Below are 23,951 nucleotides of genomic sequence, written 5' to 3'. Positions count from 1 at the left end.
TGCCGCGCCGGAAAACAGGGCCCCTCGCCACGCCGCCCTCCAGTGCCACACAGCCGCTTCCAGAAACCGCCCTTCGGGGATGAGAGAAAATTTTCCGTAAAATAACACCTCGCGGCCTGCTGTTCCTCTCCAGATGTCCGTGCTGACCCGTGGTAGGTTGAGCTCGGGGCTGGTTGAAGTCTTGTCCCGAGCTTGTTCTTCCTCCGGCTGGAGAGGGCAGGCAGAGGCTGAAGGGGAGGGAAGGTGCCCATGGCAACTGCAGGGACGAGGGTGACACAGAGGCCCCCTGCTAGGACGCCGTGGGTGAGATGGCTCCTGTCAGCAGCACACTTCGTGGGCGAGATGGCCGCCGTGGGCAGCAGCCCCGGTGGGCGAGATGGCCGCCGTGGGCGCAGCAGCCCCGGTGGGCGAGGTGGCCGCCATGGTCAGCAGCCTGGGCGAGATGGCCACCGTGGGCACAGCAGCCCCGGTGGGCAAGGTGGCCGCTGTGGGCACAGCAGCCCCGGTGGGCGAGGTGGCTGCCGTGGGCAGCAGCCCCTGTGGGAGAGATGGCTGCCGTGGGCAGCAGGCCCTGGTGCTCACAGTGCAGGCAAGTGGGACAGAAGAGGCAGATGGAGACTTCTGCCCTCCGTCACCCCGCAATGCCCCCCCCTGCACCACGCCGTCTCACTCTCGGTCCTCTCCTCTGCCAGCCCTGGCCCTCACTGGCTGATTGAACTCCTTAACTGTGCGTGGAACTGTTCCTCTTCATTGTTTTTTTCTTTTCTTTTTTTTCCTGAGTTAGTTTGCTGTTAGTTCTTGTATGTTCAACATATGCACTGTAATGCTGTGAAGGCTCCAGTTTGTTCAGCAAATATCTCATCGTACATCCTTGGGAACAGTCTAACCACTAGAATACTCTGGTAGGCCAGCATTCCCACCTTATTTCTTTCTGTGTCACCAAGACAAGGAGACAAGAGTTATGCAGTACCCAGACAGAGGTAGTTCTTTTAGTATTTCATTGGGAAGTGTTATTCATAATTCCTTCCATCATCCAAAGGGTGTATCAGCTGAGGTGGTTTTTTTGCAGTCCAACGTATCTAGAAGACGTGTTGTCACCAGAAGAGCTATGTATAACGATCTCATTGGCCATAATTTTATAATGGGAGACAAAACTGAAATCAAAGCACGCCACAATACGTTTCACAACTTTACACCAAAGTTTAGTATGTAAAGGGAAAAATTACCATCTTGCGTTGTGTCATTTCCTTGGTTAAATTACCTGAGCAATGCCTACTGAAAAGATGGGTATGCAGTAAGAGTTGCGGTTTTCAAAAATGTTTTTGTATTTCAGTGCAAGCAAAGTGTTCCAGCTGGGATTGAATACTCATAGCACAGAATGCACTTTATGCAACTGTAAATATAAAGTGATGACCACTACAACAGCACCGGAAGTAAAAAACATTTCTCGGTTGTTCTGCCTGAATAATTCCATAGCAGAGTTAATAATAATTGGATACTCTTGGTGCAATTCCAGTAGACGCCACGCACTACCATCACAGATTCAGCTATCATTCAACACCATAAATCAAGGAGAGTCTGCCATTAGCAAAAGATTTAAAGGGTCAGTGCATTTTAGCACTCTCATGTTTATGTCTGTATTTTCACCTGGTGGTCTTAGAAGGTAGCAAACATAGAAACAAACAGATGTAAATGGAGAAAATTCAATGCAAAAATTAATTTGTTTGTGAATGCAGACTGCCACTTCACAGCTAGGATACCGCAAACACCTCTTTCCAGAGAACTTCCCTATATAGTGTTAGAGTATGTAAAATCATGAGTCAATGTGGTATTTTTCCAGTGAATATGAACAGAAAATAAATACTCCCTTTCATGTAAAAGTACTTCTTAAAACTGCCTTTTCAATATGCAATTGAAACACAAATTCACTGCAAGAATTTGGAAGCTTCAGTAATGAATCCTGTACTTTGTATATGCTTTATATATTGTATTAATAGGAGCATCAATATCTTTTGCACATTACCACAAAGTCTCTTAATGAAAAACAAAAGGAAACATCTGAGTGATAAGTGACATAAGGATAAAAATTATGACCTGGTCAATTGCATTTTTGGATGGGCAATTAAATTATTTTTATTGCTATATATAATTTCATAAAATTATAACAAAAGTCCATCAGGTGACCATTTCCAGTCTTTATTGTTTTAAAGGGAGTGCAGAGAAGGATCTTAAGACAACGATTAATCAATGTCTTCCTTTAAGTGGAAGTACAGTAACATTGCAGGTATCTTTCCATCTCCACATGAGTATCCATTAGAAAAGCTTGTAGTACTAAGAAAAAATGGTCCTCCTTAAGTGTTATGTAAAGCCATCGCAAATACTTGAGGAAAGTTGGGTTCCTGCAAATGTATTTAAAATAGTGGAGAAAACTGAGTTAGAAGATAGCAAATAATTGGCTTCTATTTGATACTTCTGCAGGAATGGAGGCACTTAGCTACATACTGGAGTAAAAATGTGGTAAATATTGTAAGCCTCAGTTGGTAACTACAATTGTAACTTTAGTTACATAACTTTGGTTATAACCATAAGATGGTCAGATAGTATGTTGCCTACGCCAGTATGGGATGATTTGTGAACCTGAACTTAGTCAGAAATAGAGAAAATTCTCATGTCTGAGACAAATAGCTAATGGTAGTAGTACAGTGATTGCTGTATATTAGTCAAATTCCTCTGTACTTAACACTGAATTTATATAGTGCTCTGTTCTCTTAAGGAAGATTGGCAAATCTGTAATAATATTTGAGGGAATTACGGAAATTCATCAGTAGGGAAAAGGGTAGCATGACTGGTTTCATTTGTCTGAAGAGGCAGAGAAAAGAGGCTTTTCAACCCTTACGAAATGCTGCTTTGGACTTATGTAGAGGATTGTATAGGGTGCCAAGGTGGTTTAAATACGTATCTGGATAAAACCTATTTGTTACCCTGGTGTGGGTGTAATAATTGAAGCAGGCTGTCAGGGTGTTGTGTTTCTATTAGCCTGCTTCCTAATCCGCTGTCTTTTGAATTGTGGCTTTGCATTACCTTACATAGATTCTAAATAAAAATACTCTTAAATTTTGGTTTTGTTTTGGTGGTTGTATATTTAAAGAGATTGCAAGGAGTTAATTTTTTACTCCAAAGTAAAGAACGTTTAATGAATGTACAACTTTGAAGAGACTGGGAAATTTTCAGAAGAACCAGTGGTTGAATTTTAGGTTGGATACTGAGAACGAGTTTAGCTATCTTTTGAATTACATTGCATATTCAAAACTTGTGTTTATGGGGGAAAACTTTCTCCAGTAATACCTGCTTATGCTAAGAAACTAGTCATGATTCTGTGAGATTTACCAGGAAAAAAGCATTGAGCTCCCCCTACTGTTCCACTGCATACAGATAACTAGAAAACCTGAATTTTGTTCTGATGAGTAAAATGTAAGTCAGGTAAAAGAAAAATTTTAACAAAAGAGAAGTGCCATTTTTCAGTTTCTGGTAATGTGCTAGAGAACTAGAATATTTCATTTGTTTTTCAACTATTTAGGAGTTTTTTGGCATTTATAGCATAATGTGCATGAGTGTGTATACTTTTGGCATTTAACAGTTTCCAAGTTCCCTGTGCAAAAATAGGATTTAATATTTGTGCATGCTTACATTTAATCTTGTTCCATTCACATGTCGGTGAAGAGACTCCTAGATGCTGAAGAAAAAAGGTACATCTTCTTACGATAATTTCTTTTTGCGATAAGGAATTATTCTAAGAATTAATGACATGTTGATAATTGTAAGTTCTAAAGCTTATAATAACCTGTGGTTTGTGATAATAATCTGACAACATGTATGTGCACATGGATGCCTGAATGACGCTGATTACTTTATAAGCCAGTAATGCTGTTCTCCCTACAGATGCTTTGGATGGAAATCAAATCAATTAGACTGAGCCACTGAGTTCAGCTCAGAACAAGGTAGTTTATTCCTCCAAAAGGAATTCTTAGCTATGTCATACCATTAAACAGTCAACAAAAAATTAACACGGGTATATTTTTGGTATTGCAAGGTGGAAAATCAGAGAAAGAAAAGAAAAATTTAAGTAATAAACACAGATAGGCACTTCCTTTGTCTTCAGGCAAGCCAGTATTTCTATCTACATGCAGCACTCGTACCTCTTTTCACGGGTACGTGGAAGAGCCAACAGGACATACAGATAAGAAATGAAAAGGTGCTGCCGAATTGCGTGCTTGGGAGTGTACATTTTGCACTGGACACTGCTAACCAGGGACTCTGTTTCTTCTCCCTTCCTTCCCCTGTATCTTTTCATCTAGATGCACACTTAGAGACTCAGAAGCCTTGTCACACCAGTATTGTATTACAGAGATACCATTGGTTCCTCTGAAGAAACTCTTAACAATGTGAGTTGCATTTCTGTAGCATTGCTTATCTATGTAAATATTTTCAGAAGTAGCTTGTGTTTTGGCATTAACGGGCACTGCCAGAAATATGCCCTTTTTTGTGTGAATCCTGGTTAGCTGTTAGCCTTAGCCAGTCTTCCGGGTAGGACATTTTCCTGGGGCTTTTTAGTTTTCTGGCATTACTTAAATTTTAGTTCTATTAACTATATTTCTTAAATTTAGGAAAGGCTTTTTGGTTCTCCCTCTCTCCCCCCAACTTTGTTTTGTCACTATATTACCCAAGTAAGAATTAAATAATCAGTGTTAGTGGTCAAAGGAGATTTTATGGGTGGAGGCAGAAATCTGTCATGTTCCAGAATAGTTGGAAACCCAGTCTAGAAGTCAAATACAACACTGAAATAGAAGTTAGCCAGTGTTTTACTGCTGGAGAATCAAATGCATTTTATTTGGTTGTAATGCAGTTGCACTTCGTAAAGAGTACACTGGAATGTTGTCATGCCACTGTTCATATGACAGACCCTTAAAATTCAGGACCCATAGGTATAAATCACAGCAAATACATATATCAGAAAGAAGCCAATGTCTTTATGTCAGTGGTACTGTTGTTTCTACATGTATTGTGGATGAAAAGACAATCACAACGAGCCTTTAGGTTCAGTTCAGGTTAAGATACAGTTTATTCCTCCAAAACCTCTAGGATGGAACTCAGGCAGATGTCATATTTGAACATCTGTTTGTTTAGCAAATGCGTGAAATGTTACATGAATGCATCTAGATAATTTCCTACATATAAAACCTTACTTTCTTTTATTGGCTGGCTGGTGACCGCTAAACTTTGCAAGTATTTAGCTAGGGTGCATTTTTAACCTAGAATACAAATATATGGCTAGAACTGGTGAGAGAGAGAAGCCCTGTGGATATACTGGAAAACAGAATTTGGCTTCTCATGTAGTTTCTTGCACAGTGTACCAAGAAACAGTGTTTTTCATAGGAAAAGTACCCCTTAGGAGCCTGGAAATGTAAATGCCAGTGGCCTTCAGTGTTCCTTGTTTAAAGCTTAGTTCAATAATGCATTGCACACCATTGTGTTGTAGTGCTACAGTTTGCTTGGAAAAAGCTTGAGACATACTGTAAGAATTCAGTGCCTAAAAGAAACATCATACTTATTTCTTTGCACAGAAATGGCAGTGTGGCTATTATACTGTTTCAGGTAATTGTAAATGGCTACCCTTCCCCTTCACTTCCTAATTTTCTTGAGTCAAATATACATTCTGGTTTTAATGATCTCAGATGAGCTGGCACATGGCAAAAGGGCCTAAGCATGAGTCAAAATTAACCTAAATGTGTTCTGGCATGCATACAAATGATACCAATATCGATTCAAGATTTTATGCATCATGACTAGGTTGTGGGGTGGGGTTTTTTGTTAGAAATAACCAAACAATGGACAGAGAAACATGAAAAGAGAAATATATCATCTTACCAAAATAACATGCAAGTTGAATTTAAATTTAGAATCTTTAAAGGGGGGGAAAAACCTGATGCAGTACTGCATAGCACTCTACCCTTAAGACACTAACATTTTCTATTCAATCTTCTTTGTTTTACTATTTCTTGACTGTTTATCTTTTTATTAATCGATTGCTTTGGTAAAGACAGGTAAAGACAGGAAGTAATGCAGGCAGTAGTGAAGTTGCTGTGTCAGCTTTTTGTTGTAAAGAAGATCATGGTATGTATTTGCTTTACTGAACCAGCTACTGACAACTTTATTTGACCTATGTTAAGTAAGTCCTGTCTTACATTGTCTTTAAAAAAGCAGTATAATCTGCGGTATGGTCAAACTTATAACGTAAGTCCAAAACTTATCTTTTCTCAACTGCACGTATCAGATGTTCTAAAGAAAGAAGTTATCTCTTCCTACAGACTTTGCCTCTCCACAGATGCAAAGAATGTAACATGTAAGTTGTGTCATTGTTCCTTTTCTTCCAGCAAAACCAGATTATGAGAAAACTATCAGGTACAGGGAAGTAACAAGGTGAAGTGCAGTTTTTCAAATCCAAAACATCGCTGTTGCCATTAGAAATTATATAAAACCAGATGAAATTAAAACAATATGTTATCAGTGGCATTTAGTTTTCTTTTTCATCTGATAAATAAAAAAGTGCCATCCAGTGTGTTATGTAAGCAGTGTACAAAGCTTAGCAGATCAACAGCATTTAGAAAAAATGTTTGGTGTGTATTTCAAAGACAAAATCCTGAAGCTAAAACTTGTACTCTTCATTTTTTTACTAAATACCAGGCACTTAGACTCAACTGAATCTTTTTGTAAAATGTTAGGGTTTGTTTCCTTTGACTAAGTAACAACTTCAACTTAATAAATGATTTAATGGTTACACCCTAAGTGTAATTAAAGCAAAACAAATAAGGATTTAGAGAGATGAATGATTGGCACTCCACGTGTATGTTGGATGATACTAGAAAAAACTACAGAGACAATTGGCAGAAGGTGGTTACTTATCTATCTGTCATGACATATGAATGAGCATAGATGTTGTCTTTTGGATCAAATTTGCTTGAATAAAGATTCAGTAGCCATTGAATAAGAAGAGCAGCATGCATTTAGTACTTTTAATATGAAATACTCAAAATTGCTAATTGCCATGATCTTGAATCACAGTTTTGGGTTCTTTTGCTGAAGGACTAATTATTTCATCAACACCTTCTAGCAATATGTCATTATCTTAGGCTCAAATTTAGCTAAAAATTCCATGTGACTAGAAATATCTGTCTCCATAGAAAATTCTTTCAGAAGCTGAGCTCTAAACAGGTACATCTGTCACAGGTCAACATCAACAAAATGAAAATCCTTGTGGACACAATTCAAATACTGCCAGGGGTTCTGGAGATGAAGAAATAATTAAACTGCCCATTTAGGCATTTAACATAATTATGGTGCAGTATTACAAGAAGTTGCAAAGATAAAAACCAAAAGGTTAAAAATGAGTTTGGGACTTCCCTTTATAATATGTGAGTTCACTTTGTGATGTGCTATAAAAGTGGAAAGATTACCCACAAGTCAGTTCTTTGCCTCTAACCCAACAATGAAGAAGTAACTGTATTGTAGAATCAAACAGGGATCAAACGTTTTTAAAGGTTGCAAGATTTTCCTTTTATTTGAGGCAACAAATGCTACTGTGCTAATTGTGAGTGGGTTTTGTAGCACTTGGTTCAATCATTTTTCATGATGGAATAAATTTCAATCAGTCCTTAGAATTGGTTCTCTGAAAATAATCTAAATGTCGGTCTGATATGTGTGTATCAAACAAATCAGTAAATATTGGTGTATTCATATATGCAATTAATTTAATTTACTTTCCCAGATAGCTTTCAAAAAAGTATGATGAATTTTTTTTCCATACAAGTGATTGGGGAACTCCCACATATCAATTGACTATTTGCAAATCTACTTTTTGAGGTCCTTTACATTATTGTCATGACAAGTAACAAAGACCACTCTTAAGAATTAGAAGTCTGATCCGTGTGCTTATTCACGTTGCAAATACTTTTCACCAAATGTAACTTTTTAATCTCCTAATGGTCAGATTTGTTTATAACATAATTTCTGAGTTCAAGACCATCATCAGCACTCACAATCAAAGCACCTTTCATCTGTTTATTAGCATGCTCTTTGTTAAATAAGACAATTTTTCATGAAAAAAAACCTGTTAGCCTATCTTTGCACATAGGCTGAGCTTTATTTGGGTTTCTGTGCTTTCATTATTTTAACAGCTGCAAAATACTGATGTGCTGGTTATCTCAAGCATTATTATTATACCCATCCTCATAAAGTTCCTAGACTTTTCATAGGTGACTTTAAGGTTGTGTTGTACACAAAAAAAAAAAATAGGTAAAATGCTCTAGTATATCATATATATTGGTACTTATGCTTAAGTTTCTTTGTGGAGTTCAAAATACTTCTAATGAAATCACGTTTTTTACCATTCTGACTTCCAAGAAATAGTTCAGCAAATGGGGAAGGGGTGAGGTAAGAGAGAGATGGTGCAGGGATCTTTCTGGATCACAATAAGAAAGGCCCAACAACAAATGCCATAGTAAGATAACTGCTTCAAAAAGACAAAGAAGAGGAATATAGATAGTGAGTAACATCTTGCATTCCTTCAGATGCTGGGCATCCTGTGTTCATGCAGCTTCCAATAGAGCCCTGATGGATTTGCCCATGGTACCTGTACAGAGCAGATCCTGTCCATATAGAGAAACTCTCCCTTTTGGTCATTTGAGGTAATGTATTATTTCCTTACAAGAAAACAACTCTATCCCTAAAGGATGTTCTCATGACAACTTGTGTGCTGTTAGATAAGGGTAAGGGCCATGCAAGAGGTGTAATTGTGCCAGGCAAGAGCTGCCTGCAGGCTCCTCCAGCACCATGCACGGGCTGGGTCCGTCCCTTGGCCAAAGGAGGTGTATGGCACGGCGCAGAACAGCCCGAAGGCCATGCTGACCATGTGGTTCCTGCTCAAGTCAGCTGCAGTGTACAGTGGTTTCCCAGTCAGGATCAATACATTCCACCCCTTGATCTGCACATAGTTTACCTTTCCCAAATATGTATTAACAGTTTACAGACTATATTGATAACAAGTCTCAGTAGCGCAGACACGGCCTGTTCAAGATCACTGACTCTTCAAGTACAGTGTCTTCCACAAGGCTCACAATAGAGCATCTTCTTGCACTCTTTTCAAAGCAATCATGTTGGTCGTTTAGTCATTTGTGCTACTTAATGAAAAAATAAACCAGCTAAACCAAAATGGTTGATTTTTGCTCCCATTTTGTGGTCTCATTAGAGTGAGAGCTCTGCAAGATTCAGGAAGACGTTTGTTTTTAACCTCAGATCATTCACAATTATTCTGTCCCCTATATCACATAAAGTACAATTTAATTGCAGTTTTAATTGCATTTTCCTGCTGCTAAAGTAGCCAGTTAATCTTCTTTCACCATTACAAATGCTATCCCTCTCTTTCTTCCTTTTATGAATGGAGAAAACCAGCTCCACAGTCTCCACAAAAGCTTTATCAAGTCCTTCCTTGAGGCTTACATCTGATATACTATAGCTGACCATGCTGAGAACAGCCAGTTCTAGCAGTGAGCTGAGAGTACGGTTTGTTACTAGAATTCTGTGTTATAAACCATAGACTCTACAGTTTGCTTCGTCTCTGTTATGTTCCATTTTTGACTTCATTGCCCCATTTGGTCACTTTGTTCATGCTGCATCATTTCATGCGTTAGTACCAGATCTGCTTTGTAATGCATGTGAATAGACATCAATCAACAGTTTAGGAGTGTATTTCCTTTTTTCTGTAATTCTATTTAGTGTCTGGTACATTTGGATTCCAGTCCTAATTGATAGCAGTTGTAAGAGAAACACATACGGGAAGCCCTGTGTGCTGATACAGGTATTTCAACAATACAAGGTCTTTCAACTGGCACATTTTCTTCTCTCTGCCATGGCAAAGCCCTCTCTGTATTACTGTGTCCCACCGCAACAGGAGTACAAACTGAATTCAGAGGAAACTTCAGCCATGCTCCAAGTAAGAACAGAGTAACTCTTAGGAGTTAAAAGTTCATCACTATTAGTAAAACATTGCCATCAATTAGCAGCTCCCTTATTACTAAACAAATATGACTTGTTTGATTTAGGACATTGTTTCCTTGGTCAGCATTTAGGATCTGTTTTGCTTCTGGCTGTCCATTTTCAGGCTTCCTTTTAGCACCTACTGCCCTCACAACCTCTAACAAGCTCTCTCCTTTGAAGGAGCAATATGCAGTAGATGCAGTCTGTGTCTCCACGATGATTAGTTTGAAGAAACACTTCTAGAGGCTCAATTTGAGTTTGTTATTCAAGAATTACAGTGAAGATCATAGAGATTAGTTTACTTTTACACATAGACTTTTATGGCCACATGCAACCAGACATTTTTATGAACTTTGACTAGTCAGTGTGATACTTAGATTTAAAATTCAGCAAAATTACAAAGGCATTCAAGTGTGCTGAATTACTTTCTGATTAAAGCCTCACAAGAGAATGGCAGAGATTTTGTTTCATGAGACATTTGCAACCAAGGTTTACCTTTGCAATAAAAACATTATTTTGAAGACTGGGAAAACAGGTTGCTCAACCAACAGTGTCTTTCCTGTTATCTGTATTAGGATGAACACTTTAATACTTCAGAGTTTAACAAATGTTCAGAACATGTTCTTTACCCCAAAAAATGGAGCCTTTAATTGATAACCTACATTAATGCAGGCTGTAAACTGAGTGTGCTTTTTTTCTCCCACTAAGAGCAAAGTCTAATCAATGTCTATTTAGAAATCCTATCTACTCCTAAAGTAGCAATAAATCATGAATAGCAGTACAAACTTGCTTTTAAGTATTAATATGTAAATGTGTGTGAAGTCTTCAGTATAAAAAAAGTATTTTATTGCACGTGATACAGCAACAAGCTGCTATTCTTAATCTCACTCCATTTTTTGTGTCTCTTCTTCATAAAAATAGGAAGTATCAGCTACGATGTGACAATTGCAAAGCACTTAGGTGTAGACTCCACTTGGTTCAAATAGATCTACATATATGCATAAAAGTGAAATGATTTTTTAAGTGTTTTGCTAAACAGGTACAGGCTGCAAAGCTAAAAGCTGAAGCAAAAGGGCTTGTCTTGTCTTCCTAACAGTTCATCCCATGGCTAAATTCTGGAGAATTGAAATACCTGACTGTGGGTCTTAAACCTAGCTGTGCTGTGAAAAAGAAGAGTCTGCATATGGAAAATGCCAGTTGGATAGTTTAAAAAGCAGACAGTAAAGCTTCATCTGAAAATACCTTTCTTTCGTTAGGATAATTCCCAATATAAAGAAACAGAGAGTGATGTAGATTTGGGTTATTTCCCGGGATCATGACTCACTGGATCACAGCGTAGGCTCCTATTGCTGTTGGGGATTCAGTGTAAGCCTTTTCATACATACACGAAGCTCCAATTCATAAGAAATCATTTTTGCCTCCACTGCTGAAAGCAGATTCCAGTATCTGGCTGCTTGAATGGCCGGGGGCTTAGTTTGAGGGTCCAGCCTAAATGTGTTTTTTTATGTGCTGCTAGTCACCACATAGGGGGTACAGGGATTCGTCAGGTCCCTGGTCCCTGTCCAGAACCTTCATTTGGATCCATTTCTAAGGTACTTTCTCATAACTTTGAATTCATATTTGTTTTCTTCTAACATTTTCTCAATTGAAAGATAGTTTGGGATTATTGGGATTAATAGAATTAGCTGTCCAGTATTAGACAAACAGCGGGTAAATCCCCAATACTGCAGCTTTCGCTGTTCAGGAAAATGTCTGAACACAGTGAACACATTGATTTCAGTAGTGCTTGCATTCTTTTTTGGTGGCACAGGAAGGCATTAGTTTTTACAGTAAATCATAGTAGTAGCATTGAAATGAAGATCAACTTTGATAAATTTTGAGTCAAAACCAGGAATATCTCTCATTACCAGACCTCAGGGGACAAAAAAGAGTTGAACAGTTAGTCACCTGTCTGATAAATAAGCATCATCCTGCATGTTAAAGCTCTTGATTTGCCACAAAATTAAATGCTAGTCTCTCAACTAACTGGATTAGTAAAGCCTAAGGTTAGAAGGAAAACCTAACAGTAAAGGACTGAAACACAATGGAAGACTATGACTAAGCAAATATGGCTCTGCACAGGCATGCCTTTTCTTGGGTTTCCTCAGCAGTTTTTGAAACATTCAGATTAGAGCAGTTGATCTTGGGTCAGTGACCATCACAAGTAGCCTTCACAAGGAAGTCCCACTGTGACAGTGGAAGAGGCCATGTTAGCTACATATCTGGGACAAGAGCCATTGCCCTCAAACCACTTTTTAGGTGCTTTGATTCATTCCTGCGTTACTACTCTCCCACACTCTTCCCAGGATTGCATGCAGTCTCTGTGTGAAGTTTCCCAGCTTTTCTTTATATATATATTTTTTTAATGAAACCATCAATTTGAAAAACATCTAGCTTCTATTTAGTGCTTGGTGCAGGATATTCTCCTCATCTTGTACTCTTCTGGGTATGCACTCACCGAGTCATTATCAGTACAATCTCTTAGAACTAACTGTGATGGCAACTGTATGTACCTTGTTGTCGAGATCACTTTATATAAAAAATCAGGCTGTTACTGCTATTTACTTTATATATTGTTCATTCATTGTATTTCTAAGTTTGCTTTCCTCTTCTGACCTGGCTAGAAATACAGTGGGCAGTCGCTGCTTTCTCAATTAGCCTGTTCCTTTCAGAGAGAATGACATTGTCATTACCAACGGCTGCATGTTGTCCCTGGGAACACTGTTCCTGCAGGTATCCATCTGCCTCTGTTATTCAGGTAATAACAGTTAAGTTAGGATATATGGCCAGTAAAAAAAAAAATAAAATACTGAATTTGTGCTTAGTTTTCAGAATAAAACCTTTCGAGATTTGAGAAGTATATGTGCCTTGCTTTACCCTGATAGTCGTACATATATATTTTCCCTTCCACGTGCCACTTCATCTCTTGAGGCAGGGGCTGTGGTATGTATGGGGTGCGGTGCCCAGGGGCTGGCAGCCCTGAGGGAAGCTGCAGCCCATGGAGAGCTCACGCAATAAGCAGGCTCTTGGCAGTAGCTGCAGCCGGTGAGGGATGCATGCTGGAGCAGTCTGTTCTTGAAGGTCTGAACCTCATGGAAGGACGTACTCTGGAGCAGTGTGAAGGACTGTATCCCGTAGGAGGGACCCTGTGCTGGAGCAGGGGAACGGTGTGAGGAGGAAGGAGCAGCAGAGAGGAGATGTTAGGACCGACCACAATCCCCCTTGTGCCACTTGGGGGTGGAGGAGGTATAGTTGGGAGTGGAGGAGTGAAGTTAAGCCTAGGATGAAGTGGGGTGGGTAGGAAAGTGGTTTTATTTGTCTTCGATTGTCACCATTGTACTCAATTTTTCATTGGCTGCAAGTTAATCTTACCCAAGTTGAGTCTTTTGCCCATGATGGTAATTGGTAAGTGCTCACCCTGTCTTTTATCTCAACCCATGAGCTTTTCAGTCTTATTTTGTCTCCCCTTGTCCTGTTGAGGAGGAGAGAAAGCGTGGCTGGGTGAGTGGAAGCCAGCCAGCCAAGGTCAACTCACTACATACAGCATCGTGCATTAGTGCCACAGTAAAACTTACATCTTTATTAGACTTTTCAGGTGATAATATAAAATGAGCAGGCACTATATACAAGGACTAAATAATTAAAATAACGGATAAAAATTCCTGCATCACTATGTCATTATACCTTCAAGCTGCATCAGAAACAAGTGTCGGCATGGTTTGTATCCACAGTGTTCCTTGTAGGTTCAGGTCTGAATTTGCAGACTACCAGTTGGTGCTCAACAATGTAAACAAATTGATCTGTCAATAAAGTAACCTAGAAGACACTAATGGTATATATTCATATGGTGAATTTATATTCACCAGTTAACACATGTTGGAGAGCACACAGACACAGAAACACCATTCCTGGTAGATTCTTTTCTCTGCCAGTACAATGATTTATTTATGACTTCTCTAGAGAAAACTGAAGTAGGGCATTGGAGCCGCCAGCAGGAGAAGAGGGCATGAAATTATGTTCTGGAGAGCAGTGGAAAAATCTGTGAGAAAAGAACAATCTCCTTCCAGATTGAGACATTACTGGCAGTGAAATCCAGGGAAAAAAAATTTTTGTTGATCAAAAATATTTATATAGGCAATTCTTAGATACCATCAAACAAATGCCATCTCAGAACTAGGACAGCATATTCTGTACTCCTACTCCTAGACTCCTTAGATGGGTACTTCTATACTCCCACTCCTTCATTCCACCCCCCTCCTACTTCCACATGCACTGATTGTGATGCTGGATTTTGTCCTTTAACGTTTTTCAAACAATGAGCCTAAGACTGGCTGGCTGCCAGACTACTTTTTTTTTTTTCTGAGTCAGGCAAATGTTACTGTGTCTTTATATGTCACTGTTGTGAAAATGTGTTTGTCCTTAGCTACTGTTTGGGGAAAATGGGATGTTTCTCTTAGTGTTTTCTAAATGCCATCAACCATATATATGCTGCAATTAATTGCTAAAGTCCCAGTCTTCCAATTTGCTATATGATTCTAATTTTGAGAGAGTTCAAGCAGAACTGCAGACTCCTTAGTGAGTCACGTGAGTTGTCTTACTGTAACAGATGAAGCCTCTTTATCGATTTTGTGTTCAGTTTTTCAATTTGTACTGAATACATGTGAAGTACTAACAATACCAGCATTTGTTTCTGAAAAACTTCACTCCTCCAAGGATCTTGAACAATAGTAATATTAAAATTCTTCCTTAATTTTCTACGGCATCCCAAGCGCTTCATCCAGCCAAGTGAATCCTGTGTTGTTCCAGGCTCTTTTAAGTAGTTACACATATTAGCTGGATGTCCTAAGTAGTGCCATCTGACCTCTGGAGCAGCAGCCAGCATAATGTCAAACATTCTTGGTAAATGAAAAGAAGGTAGATCCTTCCTCCCCTGGAGGAGAAGTAATAACATGAGAATCAATTTTTATATGAAGAAAACTGATTTTAGATTGAATGAAAAAGCTTTTCTGCTGTCATTTTGGCTTTTTTTCTTCTGCAAAACCTGTACCACTGAACTCACACAGTGTAGGCCAAGGATGCAGACCACTGCAGAAGAGAGAGTTCCTATTCTGTGCTCTGCTTTAAAATTAGTGCTTGTGGGCTTTTATTCTTTTTGAATGAGGAACCATAGGAAAATTCAGTACTGAAAACATGATTCTCCTCAGAATGAGAGATGCACTAAGCACACAATGAAATGCTTTTATAATACTTAACTCACAACTCAGGAGGCAGTTCTGGGAGTCGTCGCTGACACCTCTCTGAAATCACTGGCCCCATGCGCATTAGTGGCTGAACACAAAACGGGGTGTTGGCAATCACCAAAAGGCTGCTGAAAACAGGTCAGAGGCATCTCCTTGTGGTCAACACCCTGGTGAGCTCATGGGCTGTGGGTACCAGGTACCGCGTCCAATTCCGTTTTCTGCATCTCAAGAAGGATGAGCAGAGTTAGAGAAAGCTCAGAGAAGGGCAACTAAAACAGTCACGTGGTGGTACAGCTTATTTGCAAGAACAAATTAGAATGACGAGGACCTTGGCTTGGAGAAGACAAGCCTGACTGAGGATATGATTGCAGTTTAAAAAAACATGAAGGTGGTTGCCCAAGCGCATGCAGAACTGTTATGTACTAAATCCCACACTTGCAGAACTAAGGGACGTGTCCTGAAACAACCTGGATATTTTGTGTAAAAAAATAAAAAATTCTTACATAGGAGGCATTGAGTTTGTGGACCTTGCTGCCCAGAAGCTTGTAGAGGCAGACAACACGAACAACTTCAGAAAAAGGATTACACAAAGTACAGGGCAACGGGTCAGTAATGGACAGCAAAAGGACAAGGTGTGACTGTCCGACACGCCTAGTGAAACAGCTGTGGGTGCTGGGAGGGCACAAGGGGAGTGAACCGCAGAGAAATGCCAGGCTTTCCTGCCTACAGAGTGTTTCCATCGGCCGCTGGCTGGAGGGACACCTGGTCTGTACAAGAAGGGCATTTGTTGTATTCTCAGTCTGACAGACAAACATTTGTTGATTGTTACTAGTTTCTGAATAGAAATTCTCTTTCATTTATAAGCAATAGAACACTTGATCTCTGACAGTTCTGAAAACTCTGATGACGATTTTAGAACTTTGGGTAGACTGTCTGAAATGGAGTTAGATTTTGCTTTATATGGGCTTCGTTATTCTTGAAATTCTATTCTTAATATATTATCCTTCTATTATCTATCCAGCCTTACCTAGTTCTGAAAACGGAGCTTAATTTGTTGAAAACTTGAACCTTGCTCTAAATTATATAGCCTTGCTATCATTTGTTAGCAAAAAAAAATTATTCTTGACAGCAGTAATGTTGCTGACTCCTTCAAATTTGTCTCAAGTATATTGAAGTTTAGTGGTGTCATAGTTCTTACTTGTATGTGACATGTTGCAAATACGTCCGCATCGTAAAGCCTGAAATCTTTTCATGTGCAACAATTTTCTATTTTCTTTAAGTGATTTTAAATAGAGAATCAAACTTCACATCACACTATAAAAATGTAGTGCTATGAACTTCTTCCATTATGATAAGCTAAAATTAATTGTACGTTAAGTGCACTGTCTTTTTAGTAAGGGCAAATAAAGAACTAAAATATCAGAGTTTTCAAATTTATACAAATGCCACAGATCTTGACACAAAAAACAAGTAACATTTTCTATTTAAATACATCACTTTTTTCCCTCAAAATACTCTCTTGCACAGTACAGTCACTCTTGAGATCAACTTTTCTCAAAGATGGGTGCTAAAAAATCATTCTTCCTGTGGTGACCTTCTCTCACGAAGTGAAAGGAATTTTGCATTCTGAAGATTTCAGCATTCTCTGAGTAATATATTTGGAAGTAATACTGTCCATGTCATTACAGTATAGTCTGCTATTTATTAAGTTTGGGCTAAAAGTATGCGAGTTCTTTCTTTTATTGCTTGTATGTCTTACACATCGTAGAAGTTAAACTACTTCTATGTTGAGAAATAAAGCTGAAACATAAAAGGTTTTTTGGTATGCTTAGATTTTTCTTTTTGGCATTACAAAATTATCAAACTTTCTTTTCCTTTGTGTATTTTCATAACTTTTAGGAAGCTAACAATCTCTTACGTGCCTTTTAGAAAACTCAGTGCCTGATTCAGTGCCTTGGCTAGATGTTTATGAAGTTGAGTGAATTTCTGTGGGTTTGGTGCTTAAGGTTTGCATATTTGGGGAGCCATTCATATATATATGTTCACATATAGTGAACTAGCAAAGCATTTTTCTCAGATGACAGGTGCCAAAGGTGTTTTAGGAAGATCCTGAAAAGAATATTCAAAATAAAAAATATGTTACTTAAGATCTTAATGTGTAATTTAAAACAGCACAAATGTTTAATTTAAAAATAATTTACCTTGAGACTTCACTTTCTTGCGGAAATTAATAAGCTTTTAGACTAGATATAAGGAAGAAATTCTTTACAATGAGGGTGGTGAAACACTGGAGCAGGTTGCCCAGAGAGGCAGTGGAGGCCCCATCCCTGGAAACATTCAAGGCCAGGTTGGATGGGGCTCTGAGCAGCCTGATCTAGTTAGCGGTGTCCCTGCTCCTGCAGGGGGGTTGGACTAGATGACCTCTAGGGGTCCCTTCCAACACAAAACATTCTATGATTCTATGATTCTAAGCTTCACCTGAAAGAATAGTTTAAAAGAAATTTCTAATTTAGGACGATCTTAATGCTTTTGAGAAAGGATAGAATTCATGTTAAACAAGAAAAACATGTTCCTTCCCTTTCACTGAATTTCATCAAAAATTTTCAAAAAATGGCCTCCAATTCAGCTGAATTATTTACAAAAAGCTTTTTGCAAAGAAGATGTAAAAACAACCAAAAAAAGAAGAGGAAATAACAGAAATTGACCACTAAAACAATATAACTTTTAGTGTAGTGGGATTATGTGATGGAGTACTGTTGCCAAAATAGATCATAACCCAGATTTCACATTGGGTTGTCTCCCCAAAAGATCCTGATCTAAAGCTTTAAATACACACTCTCTGAGCTTTAAAATTTAGATGTAAATCTGGATGGATTTCTAGAAAACTGCACAAAAACTTATTTAGATGAGGATTTTAGTTCATCCTTGGGAAATTATAAATAATCTAGTGAAATATGTAGCTACTACTATCTCAATACAAAATAATAAAGACTTTCTAATTGTTTTCATGAAGTTTCAGAAGACTAGGCAATGTTTTCTAAACAAGTTCCGAATTTCTGTGGGGTTTTGTTATGAACTTTTAATAAAGGCCTTCTACATTTTAATGAAATACACGTTCAAATTCTACTTCAGGTCAGAAACAAGAATACATTTATCCAGTTCCAAATATATTTGTTGATCTTTCCGTTCTCTCTTTTTGAAACAAACTTGGATCTGGAAATACAAAATGGTCTGTGGACTACCCTGATAGAAAATCTCTCCGGTTCAAAGACATAAGAAGAACTACGCAAGTATGCAAAAATTCTGAGCCTGAGCAAGCTTCATATAATGTCACATGGGAAATTGCCATTAACAGAAAATAAGAAGCCATTATATGTTGAGTAAAATGTCAGAAGAGATTAAACTAGTAATGATGGAAAGCTGAACAGCAGAAATACATTTATTGTGGTAATTATGCACTAAATGTTTGATGAATTAATTCCATTTTACTGACTTAATCCAATGATATTTAGCGCTCTCACCCTGTACCAGTAAGTGCAGGTCTGCTAATGATCTGCTCCCTCCTGTGCTGCTGGCTGCCCCAGCCTCGTCTTCTTCAGGCCAAGGCGCGCAGGCGTTCTGAGGGAGTGTCTGGCTGTTCAGCAGCAGTGTCAAGTATGGTAGCTACCTGGGTGTCTTGGTTCCTGGGTATGTCTCCTGGGAGATGTTTTATCTGGAAAATTCTCTGTTCTTCAGGCATAGGATCCCCTCCCAATACCATCTTATGTGTTAATATGACAAAGCTGGCATGAGGGTAGACAATATTCCTCCTTTCAACCACTTAGTTCTATGGGATTAAGTCTGCTGTGATCTGTAGGTTTCACCAGCAGACAGGAAGCATACCTGAAAGCTACCCTAATCAAAACCCATGTTTTCCATCCTTCTTCAGCACTGATATTCAAAATTACTATATATTTCAAAATTAGTATATAGTTATTACTACTGTTACTGTAACTTACTCTGGCAGCTCAGGCTGTGCAGGTCTGTGTCGTGAATCAAAACAACATGACTAACTCCCTGCAACGAAGCTTAGGAAATGATTCCCAAGCTAGGAGAGAAATTAAGGTCAAGAACGGTTAGCTAAAAGTGTGTTACTTTCTTAGACATTCATTATATAATAAATTTTACCTACTTAATGATGTTTCAACAGAAGAAAAAGATGTTATTTCACACATATTACTTTATGTATTTATGTTATTATATATACAATTGTATATAATTATACATGTTATCCTAAATACAGTATTTTTTATATCTAGTATATATGGTATCATATTTACTATATCATATCTATCAACAGACAGTAAATGATGTTGTTATCTTTGTTCATACTTTCTATATCCTCCACACTCATTATTTTGTCATTTCTTAACTTTGAGGAATTTAATTTTCTGGGTGTTTTTTTCATTGTGGCTTCTTGTTGAAGTTGTAACAATCTATGACTTTCAGAATTGATCTTAGATAGTTTTCAGTACAACTTTTTGGAGGAATAATGATTTCTTTTCTAAGACTTTTGTACCTAGATAATTGATTTATTTAAACAGCAATTTTGAAAAACAGAAAATGAAAAATTAAAAAGGGAGACAATGAATGAGAAGGAGAGACAACAAGAGGGAAAAGGTTTTCCATACATACCTGACAGTGAGATGGAAAGAAACAACAAAATTACACTGCAGGCTAGAAACCTAGCTTTTGAAAACAAAAAGCAAGCCAGTGGTAGACAAAGGGGAAAAAGTCCTATTTCCACTAAACAACTTCTGCTTTGCATTCCGGCTTCATTGCATGGACTTGGAGCTCCCAGTCTACTAAAATGAGTGCTAATCCATGGAATGGACGGCGCGGCTAGCTATTGCAGAGAGAGAAGAACTGAATCTATTTGACCTATATCCAACTCAAGACTTCTAAAACAAAGAGTATTTACCCTTGCACTCTCAGCATTTTTTTTTTCTCCTTAGTCCATAAATATTTTATTCTTCCATCTTGGCCAACTTTCTCCTTTCCTTTCAGGCTGTCCAAAGCATATGTCCTTACCACTGCTTCAGTCTCCAGTGCCCACTCCATGATTTCAAGAGTTTTTGTGCAATTGCTTATTATCAGAAGAACTTACTTCTTTATACCAAGTTCCATACCTCTTTGGATCTCTCAGTATGCCTTGGCTGTGAAAATTCACAGTAACCCTTTTTTTTTTTTTTTTTTAACTTGGTGTGCCTTTGGACTGCCCTGAGTTAGACATTGAGATTTTGTGGTTTGTTTTACACATTTTGTGTGTGTTGAAGTGCCATGTCCTGTTACAGTATAATGCAAATAAGAAATAACACTGTGCACTTGTCATTATGCAATCATGAGCTTCCCAGAAAAATAACAATAAAGCTGTCTCACTGATGACACAATGAAATAATTATTTCCTCCTTCCTTTAAGCAGAAGATTTACAGGCTCTACCAATACATCTTTCTTTGCTTTAAGGACATTGCCACCTAGCAACAAAGTGTCCTCTCAGGCTTCTGGACAAAAGCTGTAAAGAACTGCCCTAGCAGCAGCCCTTAAAACTTTCTGAAATAGTTTTGGAAATTTTGTTTTTGTCCTTTTGCCATTTAGCATTCAATGCCAGCTGGCATTCTGTGGAACGGAGGAAAATTGCTAGTCTTGGAAGCAGACTTTAAAAGGCTAGATACAGAAGTTTAAAAAAAAAATAGACATAACATTTGTTAAGCTGCTCCTCGAACACACACTATGCAGCAAGAGATAATACGGAAGAACACCAGCCAAGTAGGACACCTTCCAGACGTCCTCATGAAGCCAAGAGAAAATATCTGCTGCCCACCCACTGACAGGGCAGAGTGCACAGAGTGCACATTCTTTTTTTTTCCCTCCCTGATGCCTCTAATAAAGCCAATGCTGGCTATGGTGTGAGAATGACAAATGCTTGTAGTGTTAAATCAGATTAAAAATTAGTATGCATTAAACAAACCAATAAACAAACAAAAATCCAAAGAGCATACAACCTAGAAAGAAAACAGTGAGAACAAGAATTAGTTCAACAGTTTCAGCAATATGATGACTGGTGAAGAAGCCATCATTTGCCAAAGCGACAGAATTAGGTCTGTTTTAGGACTGTTCTCTAGAGCAAACATCTGGTATCTCACCAAATTGTTTCGTATTTTTGATGATCTAAAATAGTAATGGGAACTGTCTCTTGACTGGAAAAGCAAGTAATGGCTATAGGCACAATTACAAAAACCAGGACATTTTACATAAAAAGGAGAAATGTAGCCAAAGAGAAAACATAAAACACTGCAGTAAAAATTCCAAGTCTCATTTTTTAATGCTTTAATGAGACAAGTAAATAGCTTTCATAATGTTGTCAGAATATTGTCAGAAGTGCTATGCAGGCAATGTCTGAACATGAATAAAAGAAATACAGCAAAATGGCTTACTCCAAGACCCAAGTACCCTAAAATACATGTTTTTACAAGCATGTCATATGTATTACTTGCTTAAAAATATTTAAATACTACTTTAACTGTAATAAAAAAGGTCTTGTTATTGCTGAGTGAGTTGGGCTTCTATATAAAGCAATGAATAAATGCAAGAAATTAAGAGAAGCTATTTAAAAATGCATTGTATTAGTATCTTGCCAATGGTCTCTTTTCTCATGTCCTGAAGTATTGTTAAGCCTCAACTGTGGCAAGCGCTGATGCTCCAATACATTTATTTTCTGTCTTCTGTTCTTTCTACATTGAATATAGGAGACGAGTGTAACTATCTGGAAGTCTGTGACCACAAAAGACTATGGGATACTTTTGAATTATGGGAAGATAATATGGCTCTTCTATCATTTGCAAAATAAGAGAGACTGTGGTGCATATCCCATTTGCATAACACTGTGGTTCAGGTTGAAGTGGTCATAGCTTGCCTGTATTTTTTTTTTCCCTGGAAATCTAGAACAATTCTTGAATGACAATATCTTATTAATTTTTTTAGCAACTGATCAATGATCCAAACCTTTATGTTATTTTCAAAGCACACATGAAAGAGGATTACTTCTGTTTCTAGGCTGTGAAAACCCTATAAATGAAAGACTGGAGTGCAGAATGAAGCATCGGCTGTACATTCATCATTACATGTATTACAGCTGCCTACTGCATAAGGCCCGAATTTAGAGCTGACACAATGATTCATGTACACGGAACACTTCTGACACTTCCTCAGTACCAGTCCTTTTGGCAGATCTGTGCCATGTGTACCAAAATTTGATTTAGAAAAAAAAAAAAAAAAAGATGTAAAGAAAATAAAATCTTAAACTTTAGAAGAGTAAATAGAATGCAAAGCAAAACCAATGAATCAAATGCTGAGGAAAGGGACACTCGGCATTATTGTTTAAGGAAAACAAAGTTTGGTGGGGAGCAACTTGCATCAGGTTCTCTGCAATATTACAAATTTCAGGTTTGGAGACGTCTACTTACTGATGAGACAAATTCCCTTATCACTAGAACTTAATTACGATGTATGCTGCTTGCAGTTTTAGAGGTCTAGTGTGATTGTTTCTGGGCTATATCCAATAAAGAACATGGGTAACAGTTTTGACATGCCACAAAATAGCGAGAGCTGTATGAACAGTCTAATCACTCTTTGTCTTGCTTTTATTTCAGGCTTATTCTTGGTGCACAACACATGACTAATCAATCGCATACAGATAAGCTTCTGCCTTCATTTACATGGCAGTGACAGTGCTGCTGTGGTTCCAAATTCATCCTGAAATCCCAGTCTCTACAGCTGACAGCGTAACTGACATTGAAATAGACAGCAAAATGCAAGTCTCCGATATATAATGTCTGCAAACACCAGGCCTGTCCCTTCTGGAATCTTCACAGATGCTTTCTATTTTTCACAGCTTAAAATGCATAGAGTTCCAGGTTACTACTTCTGAAATACCCTATCAAGCACGTTAGGTTAATGTTCCAAAGAAAATAGGGACATGCCTAAAAAGTCCACCCCTAAGTGATTTTAGAAGGTGTGCTTATCATCTTACCCCTTTGATTTACAGGTAAAAGATGGTTTGTAGATGTCAGGCTATACAAGAGCAAAATCCTGAGAGTGAAAAGACCGTCCAGAGAAATGAGTAGAAGAATTTAAAGTACAACAGTGCTTATGGATGTAGTAATCAAACAGAAAATTTCAGGTGCATGTGGACTAGCAGTGAAATAGTCCCTACTTGTTAACTCCCTGTTAAAAAGTGATTTAACTAAGTAGCACAAGCAGCAAATCTTTAAAGATTCCTGAGAACATCTAAATTTTGTTTTGCTTGAGTTTAGCCTGTGGCACCCAGAGGTACGACAAGCACCGGAAACCTTTTGTCTTTCAGTCACGAGATGAAAAACTGCTGATGCCGTTTGGCTGATTGTGGCCCTGTGTCCCTCGTCTTTCATGTCCGATGCACAAGATGTCACGGTGAAAACAACTTGTATGGGTGGTGGCCTCAGACTTACTGGAATAGTTCATGTTCTGACACACTTGATTATAGCACCCGGGCTACTTCAGCAGCT

General features: G+C 38.3%; 1 long non-coding RNA gene across 1 annotated transcript; it reads left to right on the top strand.

Annotated features, from left to right (window-relative positions):
- Window positions 1-47: 47 nt before the first annotated feature.
- LOC118452106 lies at window positions 48-8,871 on the top strand. The gene is made up of 3 exons (XR_004841762.1): window positions 48-152; window positions 4,356-4,442; window positions 8,625-8,871. It is a non-coding gene; the product is annotated as an uncharacterized LOC118452106 (long non-coding RNA).
- The last annotated feature ends 15,080 nt before the right edge of the window (window positions 8,872-23,951 follow it).

Source organism: Egretta garzetta, unplaced genomic scaffold (genome assembly GCF_000687185.1).
Source record: "Egretta garzetta isolate BGI_Z169 unplaced genomic scaffold, ASM68718v1 scaffold334, whole genome shotgun sequence".
Taxonomy (NCBI): Eukaryota; Metazoa; Chordata; class Aves; order Pelecaniformes; family Ardeidae; genus Egretta; species Egretta garzetta.
The sequence above is the reverse complement of the archived record's forward strand: the minus strand, read 5'-3'. Positions and strand labels throughout refer to the sequence as shown.